Source organism: Panthera uncia (genome assembly GCF_023721935.1).
Source record: "Panthera uncia isolate 11264 chromosome C1 unlocalized genomic scaffold, Puncia_PCG_1.0 HiC_scaffold_4, whole genome shotgun sequence".
Taxonomy (NCBI): Eukaryota; Metazoa; Chordata; class Mammalia; order Carnivora; family Felidae; genus Panthera; species Panthera uncia.
Window position 1 is genome coordinate 94,457,038 of NW_026057585.1, and position 12,833 is coordinate 94,469,870.

The following is a 12,833-nucleotide window of genomic DNA, read 5'->3' on the forward strand; positions in this document are numbered from 1 at the left end:
TGTGTGCATCTGTGTTATGTATATGTGTGTATACACACACACACACACACACACACACACACACACACACAGTTACCTGGAAAGAAACTACAACCAATCACAACGGTGTATCAAAGAGTCACAGGAAGGTGCACCCAAGCCCTCAGCAGGAGCCCTATATGTGTGTGTGCTGGCAGGGGAGGCCGAGGGGGGTGCTGCCAGGACCAGACATGTTTGCGTGTCTGGGTGAACAGCTTCCAGCCTGAGAGACTGGTGTGATTAGGGTACCGATGCCCATGGAGTTGTATCAGGGAGCTCCTAGCTTTTCTCTCCTGTCTTGGTGAAAAAAAAAAAACAACAAAAAACTGCAGTTTCTCAGGGCAGCAGAATCGAACTGTGCCGTACATCTCACAATTTACGTAGTTGGTTTCATGTACTTTTGGCAGTCCCGTCACATTGCCAACAGTGACGAGAAAACGCTGTTTGCCTGCGAAGTCACAGGGGTGTGTCTGCTGCTCCCCCACCCTCCCCGCTGCTGTGAGGCTCACGCGAAGTCCAGGGTTGAGGATGTGGGGTGAGAGTTACGGTCTTTGATTTCAGCATGGTTCTGGGTGACCTTCCTCTGCACGCCAGCGTTTGAGTCTCCCGTCGTCTGCCACACCGTCCCTACCTGCCCTCCAAGCAGGGGCGTGGAATGTCCCGAGGCTTGAGTACAGATGTCGCCTCCATCACTACTGACAATATATACAATACACAAGCTAAGAAAGCTTGTTAAGCTTGGTTTTGGATAAGTCAACGAGTTTCACCATTTGTAAGACAGACCCCAAAATGCCCACCTCCGATGGCTACTCTCAGGGTTGAATGAGAAGCTATGGCCACGGCCAGTGCGCCAGGTGAGTGCTGTGGGCAGAGAGCTTCTCTCTACCGCACTCTCAAAATCACTGCCTGATCCAGCTGGGCTGGCCTGTCTTTATACGCTTTCTTCTTCAATGTACTCATTCAATCGTTCACCCATTCGTTCACGTATTCATTCCATCACTCAATGAATATTTATCGAACATTTATAATTACAAACTGTGTAAGACCCCTGAAGAAAAGGAGCATGATTTTCTGGTTATGTAACTGCAGCGCTTGACTAAGGCTGTAGGGTCGGGGGGGCTTCCCTAAGAAGGGGGCACTTGAAGCCGAGATCCGAGCACGGGGAGGATAAGCATCCTGTATGTCTGCCCATTCCAGCCTCTGCGGCTTTGCCCAAACAAGGAGGGCTTTGTCCTCTCTCCTTTCCACCAATTCCAGTCCTTTAAAGACCCAGCTCGATTTCTGTCCTCTCTGGGAGTCCCTTCCCAACAAGGCTGCCTGTGCCCGGCACCTGCTGAGGGGCCCTTTAGGAATTGGAGCCGGTCTCCCACAACCCACAAGTGAACAGAACGTGCTATCCTCTGTCTCAGTTGTGTGTCTCATCTCCCCAGCCTAACTATGAGCAGAGAGCAGTGGCTGTCCCCTCCACCTGCCTCTCAGATACCCTCCATGATGCTGGCCACCAAGAGGATAGAGACTATTTGCTGACTCAACCTCTGTGTGGACAAATGTCACATCACGAATGAATGATGTCAGCACCGGCTGTGCACAGAGGTGGGGTGGTATAATTAAGACCCTGACAGCCCTATCATTCACTGGCTAATTTGTTCTTTCAATGAGTCTTCCCTGGCTATAATCCATCAGGGGCTATTCTAGATGCAAGGGGATACATCAGGGAATCAAAGATCCTTCCTCTGGATGAACTTCGTGTCTGGCAGAGCCCAACACACAGCAATCAACATATAAATAATTTAATTCTATAATAGGACAGAAGATGATAAAAGCAGAAGGAAAACAAAACTTGGCCAGGTGACGGAGTTTGAGAGGTCACAGGGCAGAGGTTGTGGCGGCAAAAGGTGTTACAATTTTAAATAGGGAAGTCATGATAAGTTTCTCCGAGAAGATGACATTTGAGCACATTCTTGAAGTCAGACATGTGCTCACTTGGGAGAAAGTGTTCCAGATAGAGGGAATGGTCCGTGCAAAGGCCCTGACGCAGGAAACTGAAACTGCCTGGTCTGTGGGAGGACCAGCCAGACAAATGTGGTTAAAACTGAGTGATCAGGAGATATGGGAGTGGAGGTTGAGGAGGAGATAAGGCAAAGCAGGACCACGGAGGACCTGTGGGCCTCACAACATATTTGGCTTTCACTCCTGGTGAAACGGGTTTGTGTCCTAGCTCTGTTAGCTGTGGGAACCTGGGAGATCAGTTCAACCCTCCAAGCCTAGTGATCTCATTTGGACAACAGCAATGATACTGCTCCTGGTAACATCAACTCCACCACAGGTGGCTGTGGTGGGAATGACCTGAGATAAGGCTCTCAGTCCAATGATCGAAAGCCCATAACTCCCTAAACGGGACACAACTGTTCGCGTTTGTTATTATGGTGGCATTGCCATTTCTATGATCTCTATTAATTTTGGAAAGGGAAAGGCACTACCCTTTAGTGAACACCTTCTGTTATTCACAGTAGGTACCTTCCCTGAAATCCCAACTAAGCCACCTCCCGAGTCCTTGGGAGAAGAGGTCCGACCCCTCTTTTCATTGATGAGCAAACCAAGGTTCCAGAGAAGTGAAGTGACTGAGGGTCCGACAGCCAGTTGATGGTTCAGCAGGACTTTGAAGACTCACCACTTTGTACTCAACTGGAACAAGAGGTTAGGGAGCAGAACATAACTGCAGCATTAGAACGTTTCTGCCAATGACGCCCTCACTGACAAGAATGCCCTTTGTGTGAACAGAGTGCAGAGACCCAGGAGGGCCGTGCGGAGACCCATTCCTTGGAGATGCCGATGGGATTTCACATGGCTGTTCTTAGGAGTGTCCATCGTCTCCATTCTGTTCATAACTTAAACTCCAATTTTCTAGAGCTTTGCTGGAAGATTCTTGTTATCGGAGAATAGAAGCCATCATGAATTCTAAGTACCAGTACAGACCTCAATATTTAGATACTTCCTGAAGCTATTCTGGCCACACCATGGAAAGGAAGAGGGATGGCTTGGGCCTGGGTCCAGTATTTCTGCTCTTGTCCAGAAGGAAGAAATATTGGCATGTATGTATAACCAATTTAAAGGCTTTGCAGAATTTAGAAAAAAATATCTGTATGGAGTTAAATTTGAGCTCAACATAATGAATTGTTGGTACTGAATTCTGGTTTGATCTGATTGGATGTAGCTATTTCTCCCATGTCCTTTCCACACTTTTTTTTTTAATGGCAGAACTTACAAGGACATTTTAGAAAGCCTTAAAGTTTCTGATTTGCAAGGACATTTGAATTGGGGGGGGGGGGTTGACATGCCCCACAGGACGTGTATAAGCACCCAAGCTACCATATGTGCTCCCTCAACTGAATGCATGGGCCTTTATGAGCTCATTTATTAATCTGAACTCCTGAGCTAGCACCTCAAAGAGTCATGGAATGTTCTGGAATGTTCTGGAATCCATTCTGAAGAGCCTGAGCTGCAGTCCATCACAGTAGAACACATTAGGAAGAACATCGTCTGAAGTTCATTTACAGGTGATCCACTACGAATCTGTGTAATAATTTATATTAACAAAGACCTAGAAACTTGAACACAACCGCGGGATGAAGAAACCTGCAAAATTTTGCCTTGACATGAGCCTGGACTTGTGTGTGGGCAGCAAACACCCAGCAACCACGTTCTCCCTAAATTGGAACAACAGCGCAAATCCACAGTGACCATCAATTCTGTATGGACTACACCTTGGACTTACACTGACAAATATATTGATCACATACACAACACACCCACACATGTATTGAATGCTTTTCTATCTGTGACTCCTCTTTCCGGTTGGTCAAATGGCTGATTCTTGAGCAGTCACACACCACTGATGTCCCCCATGGAAAAGGGCGAACCACAGCTGGGTCAGCCTGGTGTCTCAGCCCCCTACTCATTTGCTCATTTGCCAGATTCTGGGCACATAGTTGTGAGGTGGTCAGAAAAAGTCCCTTCCCTCATAGAAGTGGACCATCAAGTGGGGTTGAGGGGAGGAGACAGACAACAAACCAAAAATGGGTAAGTCCTGGGGTGATGTATACCATGCAGGAAAATACACTGGGTGAATGTCGCAGAGTCAAGGTAGAGGGGATAAAGGATAAAGACTTGCTGTTGTAGACAGTTGTCAGGGTAGACCTTTCTGATACATGACACTGGAGCAGAGTCCTGAAGATGCTTGGTGTTTGGGGAAGGGCCAGGAGCCCCATGTGGCCAAAACAGAGTGGGCAGGGGTGAGAGGAAGGGAGAGGAGGTCAGGGAGGTCATGAGGCTGTACAGACTTTTAGTCTGAGGGAGCTGAGAAGCCACCCTGTTCAAAACAATCTCGCACTTAAGCTGAAATTTAAAAGATGGGATGGGTAAGAGGGGTGCAGTATAGAGTGTTAGTCAAGGGCGTGGAATCAGACAGACTTAGGTCCGAATCCCAGCTCTGCCACCGACTAGCTGGGTGGCCTGGGACAGACCATGCAACATCTCTGAGTCTCAGTTTCATCACCTATAAAATGGGGCCCATAGGGGCGCCTGGGTGGCGCAGTCGGTTAAGCGTCCGACTTCAGCCAGGTCACGATCTCGCGGTCCGTGAGTTCGAGCCCCGCGTCGGGCTCTGGGCTGATGGCTCAGAGCCTGGAGCCTGTTTCCGATTCTGTGTCTCCCTCTCTCTCTGCCCCTCCCCCGTTCATGCTCTGTCTCTCTCTGTCCCAAAAATAAATAAAAAACATTGAAAAAAAATTAAAAAAAAAAAAAAATGGGGCCCATAATGCCTCCCTCACCAGGGCCATTGCAAGGACCAAAGTAGATAGTGAATGTGGACCATCCGGTTCCAGGTTGGGTCCCCAGGGCTTGAGAGATGTCCCAGTGTTATTGCACTGTTGTTTTTATCCTTTAGAGATTTGACTCTGGTCCCCAGCACCCCAGCTAGGGCTTATGATGTCATGGCAGGGCCTTTCCTGGGACTCTGTGGGGTGAAGATGTCATGGCAACTCTTGAGTTCACCAAGAACCTCCTTCTTGGTAAGCTGGCTCCCGGAGAAGCAAGGGAATACCACGGCTGGAGCTCTCACTCGGGAGATGAAGAAGACTACCCAGTTTTCTGGATGCCCTCAGCTATGGCAGGAGCTTCCTGCGGCATTGGAAGACGTCGGGGCAGGCTCCATTTCCTGTAGCCTGACCCTAAAGATAAGCATTCAAATGCCGGGGGAGAACACGGGCCTGTCTTGGCCAACCCTTGTCCATCTGGGTTCAGGCTGGCCTTCGGTGAAGTCATGGACACAGGAATGACCCCTTTTGTCCCGCTTCAGGTCTGAACAGGGCACCTTCAGTCAGTCCCCAAAACCCACCTGGTCAGATATCTTCAAGGGCCAGAGGGAACTCCGGTTTGTTAAAGTGACACGGTTTTTCATGATGTGCTCCTAACAGCACTTTCCAACCTGCTGGAGAATGCCCAAAATCCAAAGCTAATGTAAGAAGGGCTTATATGAAACCAAAGCATATTTGTCAACCCAGAGATCAGGTTGGCAGTGGCTCAGCAAGCAACAGGGACCCGGAAATCTATCTGGTCCTTCTTTCCTCGGGCAAAGCAGCTGAGGAGTCTTTAGCAGGACCACCTGGAGGTTGGGCCAAAGACGTAAGAAATGAGAGTGGCTTGGAGGTGTTGGGAGAATGGTTTAGATGAGCAAAGGGGTCCTTCGCAATATAAACATCTTGAATATCTCCCTGGTGTTTGCCCTTACAAGGTCTCCAGTGTGTCTGTGACTTTTGGGACCATCATGTATAGGGCAAGTTGTGCACTGCACAATTCCAGAGGGCACCCTTTAAGTCTGCGTCCATGTGAATGGTCCTCAACAGGACGTGCTGTGGTGGCTGTGAGCAGTGTGGGTGAACTTCGTCTTGCAGGCAAGGGGGCTCGCTTGGTGGGGAGCAGCGTATCTTGGTGAAAAGGGCCTGGACCATGACCTCAGACCTGCGCTTAAATCCCAACCCTCTTATTTGCCACAGACTCGCAATGAAGGGCCTAATTTCTCTCTGTCACAGCCATCTGATCTGCAAAACGAAGTAATTCACCTTCTGAGCTCCGCCACGGAGGGGATGAAATGAAACAAGGTATATGGACTTTAATAATCTTGAGGGTCCTCTCTGTGGAGCGTAATCCTGGTGCCATTACACACTCTGTGATGTGTGGACCCTCATTCCCTAGCAAAGACGGTTGAGATTTAGAGAGTTTAGGCAGCTTGCCCAAGGTGGTCACGTTAGTTGGGCCCCTTTCGATTCTGTCAGAAAGCCAACTCAAACTAGCTCAAGCAAAAGGTTGGATTTTGTTGTGTCAGGTCATAGAAGTGTTGCCTTCAGGCACCTCTGTATCTAGGTGCTCAACGTATGTGCCCAGCAGTCCAGCTTGCCCATCTACTCTGGGTTCTTTGGCTGTTGCCATGGTTGCCTTCATTCTCAGGCAGGGGCTCTTCCTGTGCAGACAAGGCTGGTGTGGCCAGTTTCTGGCTTATGTGGCCTTTTAGTGCCTGCCTTCTCCGAGAGAGAGAAAGTCCCTCCTTCACAACAGTTCCAGCCAAAGTCCCAGGAGACGGCTTTGACTGGCCAGGCCTGGGTCACAGGCTCACTTCTGGAGCCGGGGTGTAGGAATCAGGCCACGGGCAGCACATGGAGAGGAATTAGATTCCAAAGGGATAGGTCCACTGTGGTTCCACAGTGGATCCATGCAGGAAGGGGGTGCGAATCCAGTGGCCCCTTTGTGTCAATGAATGGCGTCTGCTAAATACACCCACCGTGTTACCGTTATCACCGTGACTACCTGCCTTGTGGGTAACTCAGGTCTTCAGAAGCTTGAATTTCTGGATAGCATTTGAAATTTTTCCTAAGAGGTTCTGTACCTACTAGGAGTGGCCCTATTTCTGTACCAGAGGTGTTTTAACAGGAATGCAAATTAACAGATGTGAACACACAAGAAAAAGTATAAAACGACTGTGATGCCAACTATTTCAGGATACCATCACATCGTGACCCTACGGGAAAAAAAATGAGACTATACGCTATTTCCTTGTGTTTTACAGAGGAGGAAATAGAGAAGAAGTGTTTAAATAATTGGACCAACTGCAACCTGAGGTCTGTGTTCAGGCAAGGACGAAACCCAAGCTTCCCGATTCGCAGCCCAAAACTCGTCAATGGACAATGTTTCTCAAATTCTATTCCAAGGAACGCCAGGGTTCCAAAAAAGTGCATTGCTGGGGGCAGGTGATAAGCAGGCAGGGCCTTAGAATCTTCCAACCAGTTTCCATGGGACTAGCTCCTTGCCTTTTCTGCTTATAGAAATAATAATTTGTGCAAGTTTTAAAAAAATGTTTATTTATTCTGAGAGAGAGAGAGAGAGAGAGAGAGAGAGAGAGAGAGCAGGGAAGGGGCAGAGACGGGGAGAGAGGGAGAATCCCAAGCAGGCCAGCAAAGAGCCCAATGCAGGGCTTGGACCCATGAACCGTGAGATCATGACCTGAGACGAAACCAAGAGTCGGACACTGAACCAGCTGAGCCACCCAGGTGCCCCAATAATAATTTGTGCAGGTTTTGTGTGGAAAAAAGGTTTCACTGTTCTTAAGAGTTACAAAACCATTGCTGTAGACCAAGTAAGCCCCGAGACAAAGAAGCCCCAACCTATTTCATAGTCAGAAGTTGAACAGAGTCGGGGAATATAATCAGATGAGCTTCCATAGGGGAAATGCTTTTTCTACCAGAATCCTAAGGGGAACGTAAGGGACTAAAAGCTGAGCTTAGGCAATGGTCTAAGAATGTTCACATGGCCCACAGAAGGATGGTCTGCAATCTCTCAGAGACCCACCTCCCTCCTGGACCACACAGTAGAAATTCACCAGCGGTGAGGCTTTTGGCGTATTACATTTCTGGGCATAAGGATGTTACATAGATACTGTATGGCTGAATTTGAATGTAAGGCATCATCTGTTTTTAACCCTTTAGGGGCATCTGGACCAACTACAACCATACAGTGAGATTCTTCAGTTTGGTTTTCTTCCCTTGTTATGTACAGGAGAAAGATACTAACAGAAATAAAATGCAAATACCTACTTGGCGTGTATCACCAAAAACAAAGCTCTAGAAGGGCAGGATGCTGCCGACTGATGCTGGAGTGTCTTATGCACTGTGTGCCCCTTTGCTCTGGGCCAGGCTAATCCTATAAGTCTTCTGCCTATGCTGTTGGAGGAAACGGAGGTCTCCTCCCCACTGGGCTTGTTACAGTGATCGTTCCCAGGGCAGTTCGCTGAGTAAACACAGATACACACGGATGTCCTTCGAAGCATACTCACATCAGATCTCATCGGAACACAGAATCTGAAACTCACCAGCCAGAGCCAAAACACCGGCTACAACTGAAGTTTAAAATAACAAAGGTAAAAGTATGGATTTGCCCAGTTTCTTCTTCTTCTTTTTTTTTTTTTAATTTTTTTTAACCTTTATTTACTTTTTTGGCACAGACAACGGACGGGAGAGAGTCAGACAGAGCGGCAGGCACGGAATCTGAAACAGGGCACGGAGCCTGACATGGGGCTCGAACTCACAGACCGCGAGACTTCGACCTGAGACGCAGTCAGACGCGTAACCAACTGAGCCACCCAGGCGCCCCTGCCCAGTTTCTTCTTTGCTCGCTGTGGTCTGGTTGAATGGGTTCCTTCACTGATGAAATTCCTCAGAACTTTTGCTCTGCCAATACACATGGAGAATACCAAAGACAGACCTTCCAAATCCCAGTCACTGAGGTTTTAAAGACTCATTTTGCAAAGTGATGACACTGGTTTTAGAGAATTAGCCTGAGATCCCCCAGTACCACACGCATATTCATTACTTTATTATATACACCTTCTCATTGGGAGGTCATTTCCCGCATCATAGGAAACCACCTGGAACACGGGTTGTCGCTGAAAAGCTCATTTGTAGCTGTTCATTTAGACGCTGGAGATGTCTAAGAGACCCTAAACCCAGCGCTCTACAGGGCAGTTAGGGGGTCCAAGGCCCACGTCAGCATTTTGAAAAGAGATACACACAGGAATTTTCTGGCTCAAAGGGCCTGGGAGACCCTTCTTGGAGAGTTACCATGCCCACCAGCACAATAAAGGTTGTGTGAAGTTTTGGATAAAGACACCTGTTCAACCATATTCAACCCAGAAGTTTTCAAACTTATAGATCGAATCTGCTTATAATCCAAAGACTACCGTCTGGGAAATGTGGGTTATGGACCATCTAATATCTCAGGATCACAGTTCTGTCACTGTCCTAATAGGATAACAAGAAATATATCAGCTGGGCTTAGTAGGGTGTTTATAGGAAAGAACGTTTCACGTGCTAACCAGGGATACAGACATGTGTCACCTCTCACGGTGGCTCTCCTCGCGTTCTCCTCGGATGGAAATTTCCAAGCCAGGGTTGGAAGATAGATCATCTCAATTAATACTTTAAAACTCACGGGGAGCTCTTCCCCGAGTCAGTGTGCGAACAATGATTTATCACTGACAGAAGGTGATTACAACCATTCACATCCTCTTAAGGCACATTGTGTAAGACGGATCCCTACACGGACAGAATATGCCCGAATCCCTGAAATCCAGGAACAAGGCGAATTCTTTATGGAGCAGCATGAACAGGGCACAGGCCTCGGGCACTCCCGTCCTGTGACAGGAGAGGTACTCGGAGGGGCAGTGGCTTCACAGGCAGTAGTAAGATGAGAGACGGCAGGGTAGGGGGGAAAGAACACAGACTTCAGACTGAGATCCTGTCTGTCCCATCTTCCCGCTTTGTGACTTTGAGAGAGTCATTGGCTTTCTCCGAACCTCAGTTTGCTTCCCTGTGAGATGAGAATCAGACCTTTACAGGGTCGTGGTGAAGAGTAAAATAAGACATATTTGATAGTGTGTGGTTTTCACTGGCAACGTATGCTCTGCATAGTGACCCAGGGCTACCAAAAGACAAACTTCTTCCTCTTGAAAATGCTCCATAAAACTCACATAAAGGGCCCCTGGGTGGCTCAGTTGGTTGTGTGTCTGACTTCTGCTCAGGTCATGATCTCACAGTTCATGGGTTCGAGCCCCGTGTCGGGCTCTCTGCTGACAGCTCGGAGCCTGGAGCCTGTTTCGGATTCTGTGTCTCCCTCTCTCTCTGCCCCTCCCCTTCTTCCACTCTGCCTCTCTCTGTCTCTCAAAAATAAATAAATGTTAAAAAACAAAGAATGAGGACTACAGGATCAATTGTCCTTCCCCGTATGCTTACTGAGCACTCAATATGGACGACTGGACTTCAACAACAAGCCGGGGGCGTTCAGACAAGAATTCCCAGGGGAACAGTTCCTGGGTGGGGAGGGGGTCATCACAAGCCTCCAACTGGCCACGATTTCTGCACACGCAGAAACCTGATCTTTATTTGTATTCACAGAAGAGTCCTGGTGATGTACTCTCCAAACACACGAGACATGGAGAGATGAACCAGAAGCTAATTTCATGACTTCCTGGTGGAAGAAAACCCTGACTTCAGCATTGGGGACAGCCCTTTGGCCTGCTTTACTTAGATCCAACCGCAGACAAGAAGTCGCTTGCAGAGTATACACTCAGAAGACAGGAGTCGGATCTCCTAACAAATTCCTCCCTCTCGCCAGGAAAGTCGGATTAATTGTCTAAAAAACAAGGCTTGCTCCCTAGAAAGTCTCATTTTCCTCGCTCGGTGCTAATAAATTCTGACAAATTCCTAATCTCCAATTTCATTTTCCTTTTCTTTGCACCAAGAGCACCAGAAAATTTACAACATGCTTCCGTAGGTACAATTTTCCATAGAATTCTAAGCAGAATTTTTTTTTATTGCTTGTGCGCTGATGGTAACAGTAGCAGCCGCCATCCACTGAGTGCTTACTATGTGCCCCACACACTGTAAAATACTGTAAGTTACGCTGTCTTCTTTAATCACCATAACAAGCCCGCGCAGCCCTCGACTTTACTGGTGGGGAAACCAAGACTCAGGGAGGTTAAGTAACTTTCCCTGGGATCATGCAGCTGTGTAGTTGTGAAGCTAAAGTCTAAACTCAGGCCCTTCCCGACTTCTCATCCACTCTACCTTCAGTAAGATTTTTCCAGGGTCCTATAAGGCTCACCTCTGTTGGAACCACAGGTCATTTGAATGGCTATGGGATAAACCCTAGTTCCATCAGCAACTCTGGATGGAACATCTCCTGTGATGGACATGTCTAGGGATGCCAAATCTGTATGTGTAGTTCTCTAGCAGTTTCTGTTACAGATGATGACACTTCCTGATGGCCCCAAAGACTGGAACCACTCTTTAGGGTCCGCCTTACACAGCCCGTGCCTCCGGTGTCCGCGCAGTCTCCTGCTTTTGCGCCAGCCAGCAGGGAATAGCTTGCTTCACTGATGGGCATTTGAAGTGATGTGTTTCATTGACTCCCTGGCACTGTTTAAATGCACTGGATACTGAGAAGCCAAAGCTAGTTTCCCTAGGGACGTCTTCATTCACCTTTATGAGAAGGTGGAGGTCAATGGAAGCATCTTTCTTTCCAAATCAGCAGCGAGAGAAAGGTCAAGAGTCGTACTACAGTGCTTTGCTTTTCCGAACAGTTGCATGGACTCAGTAGCCAGATGCAATGGGCTTCAAAAAAAAAAAAAAAAAAAAATCCCTTGCTTAAAGGCAAGGTTATCAGTTTAATAATACATGATGAGAATACCTAAGGGGCTATCATTTGTTTGTGTAAATGACAAATTTAAGCAATCATTTCTTTTTTTTTTATGTTTATATTTGAGGGAGAGACAGACAGACAGATTGTGAGCGGGAGAGGGGCAGAAAGAGAGAGAGGGAGACCCAGAATCCGAAGCAGGCTCCAGGCTCCGAGCTGTCAGCACAGAGCCCCACGTGGGGCTCGAACCCACAAACCCGCAAGATGATGACCTGAGCCGAAGTCGGACGCTCCACCGACCGAGCCACCCAGGCGCCCCAGCAATCATTTCTTATATCACCGTCTAGGTGAATGCTTTCTACTTCACTGCTGAAATGTCACTGTGGCACGACTGGACTGTCACTCGAAGCCGTGTCAAGAAGTCGCCCTCCAGTAACATTCGGTGATATTTCCTATCAAAGCAGAATCCATCAGTGTGCAGTCCTGCTCTGCAGACACGGCTGGAAGGAAGTGCAAATCGGTGACATCCCAGGGGCATCGGACACGGGACGGCACATAATCAGGTGGTGCCACACTGCTGACTCGGTCACGGGAATCCCCGCACGAGGCACTGCCGTATGTGCTGGCACAGACCCGGGGCAGCGAATCTCCAAGCAGCCCGTCGTGTCCTCCGCCCCTTGGCTACGCTTTCTCTGGCATGTGTTGTGTCTCCCCCTGGCCTGCCCCCAGCCCTTGGAATCCGTCTTCGTTTCTTCCCCCCTTCCTCTTGTCAGACAGACTGAGGGGGACGCCAGTGACGTGCCTGGTGGCACGTGGGCACTCTTTGGAGGCGGGCACGCTTCGGAAGTAAGATTGTCGCCGTAGTGCGGGTTCTTCCAGCTGCAGATCCGGGGCAAGGACACAAGTGAAAAAGGGTTCACCGGGGAAGCAGGGCTAACACTGATAGGGAGGTGGGGAAGGGATCCAAGGGAGGGCAGACTGCCCACAAGTGTCTCCTAGCGTGGCACCCAGGTGGCTCCATCGGCGAAGCCTTCGACTCTTGATTTCGGCTCAGGTCGCGATCTCACGGTTCA

At 48.6% G+C, this 12,833-nt stretch overlaps 1 long non-coding RNA gene across 1 annotated transcript; it reads left to right on the forward strand.

The window, feature by feature from the left end:
• Window positions 1-3,309: 3,309 nt before the first annotated feature.
• Window positions 3,310-8,510, forward strand: LOC125913089 (uncharacterized). Its single transcript, XR_007454921.1, has 3 exons — window positions 3,310-3,575; window positions 6,072-6,176; window positions 8,055-8,510. It is a non-coding gene; the product is annotated as an uncharacterized LOC125913089 (long non-coding RNA).
• The last annotated feature ends 4,323 nt before the right edge of the window (window positions 8,511-12,833 follow it).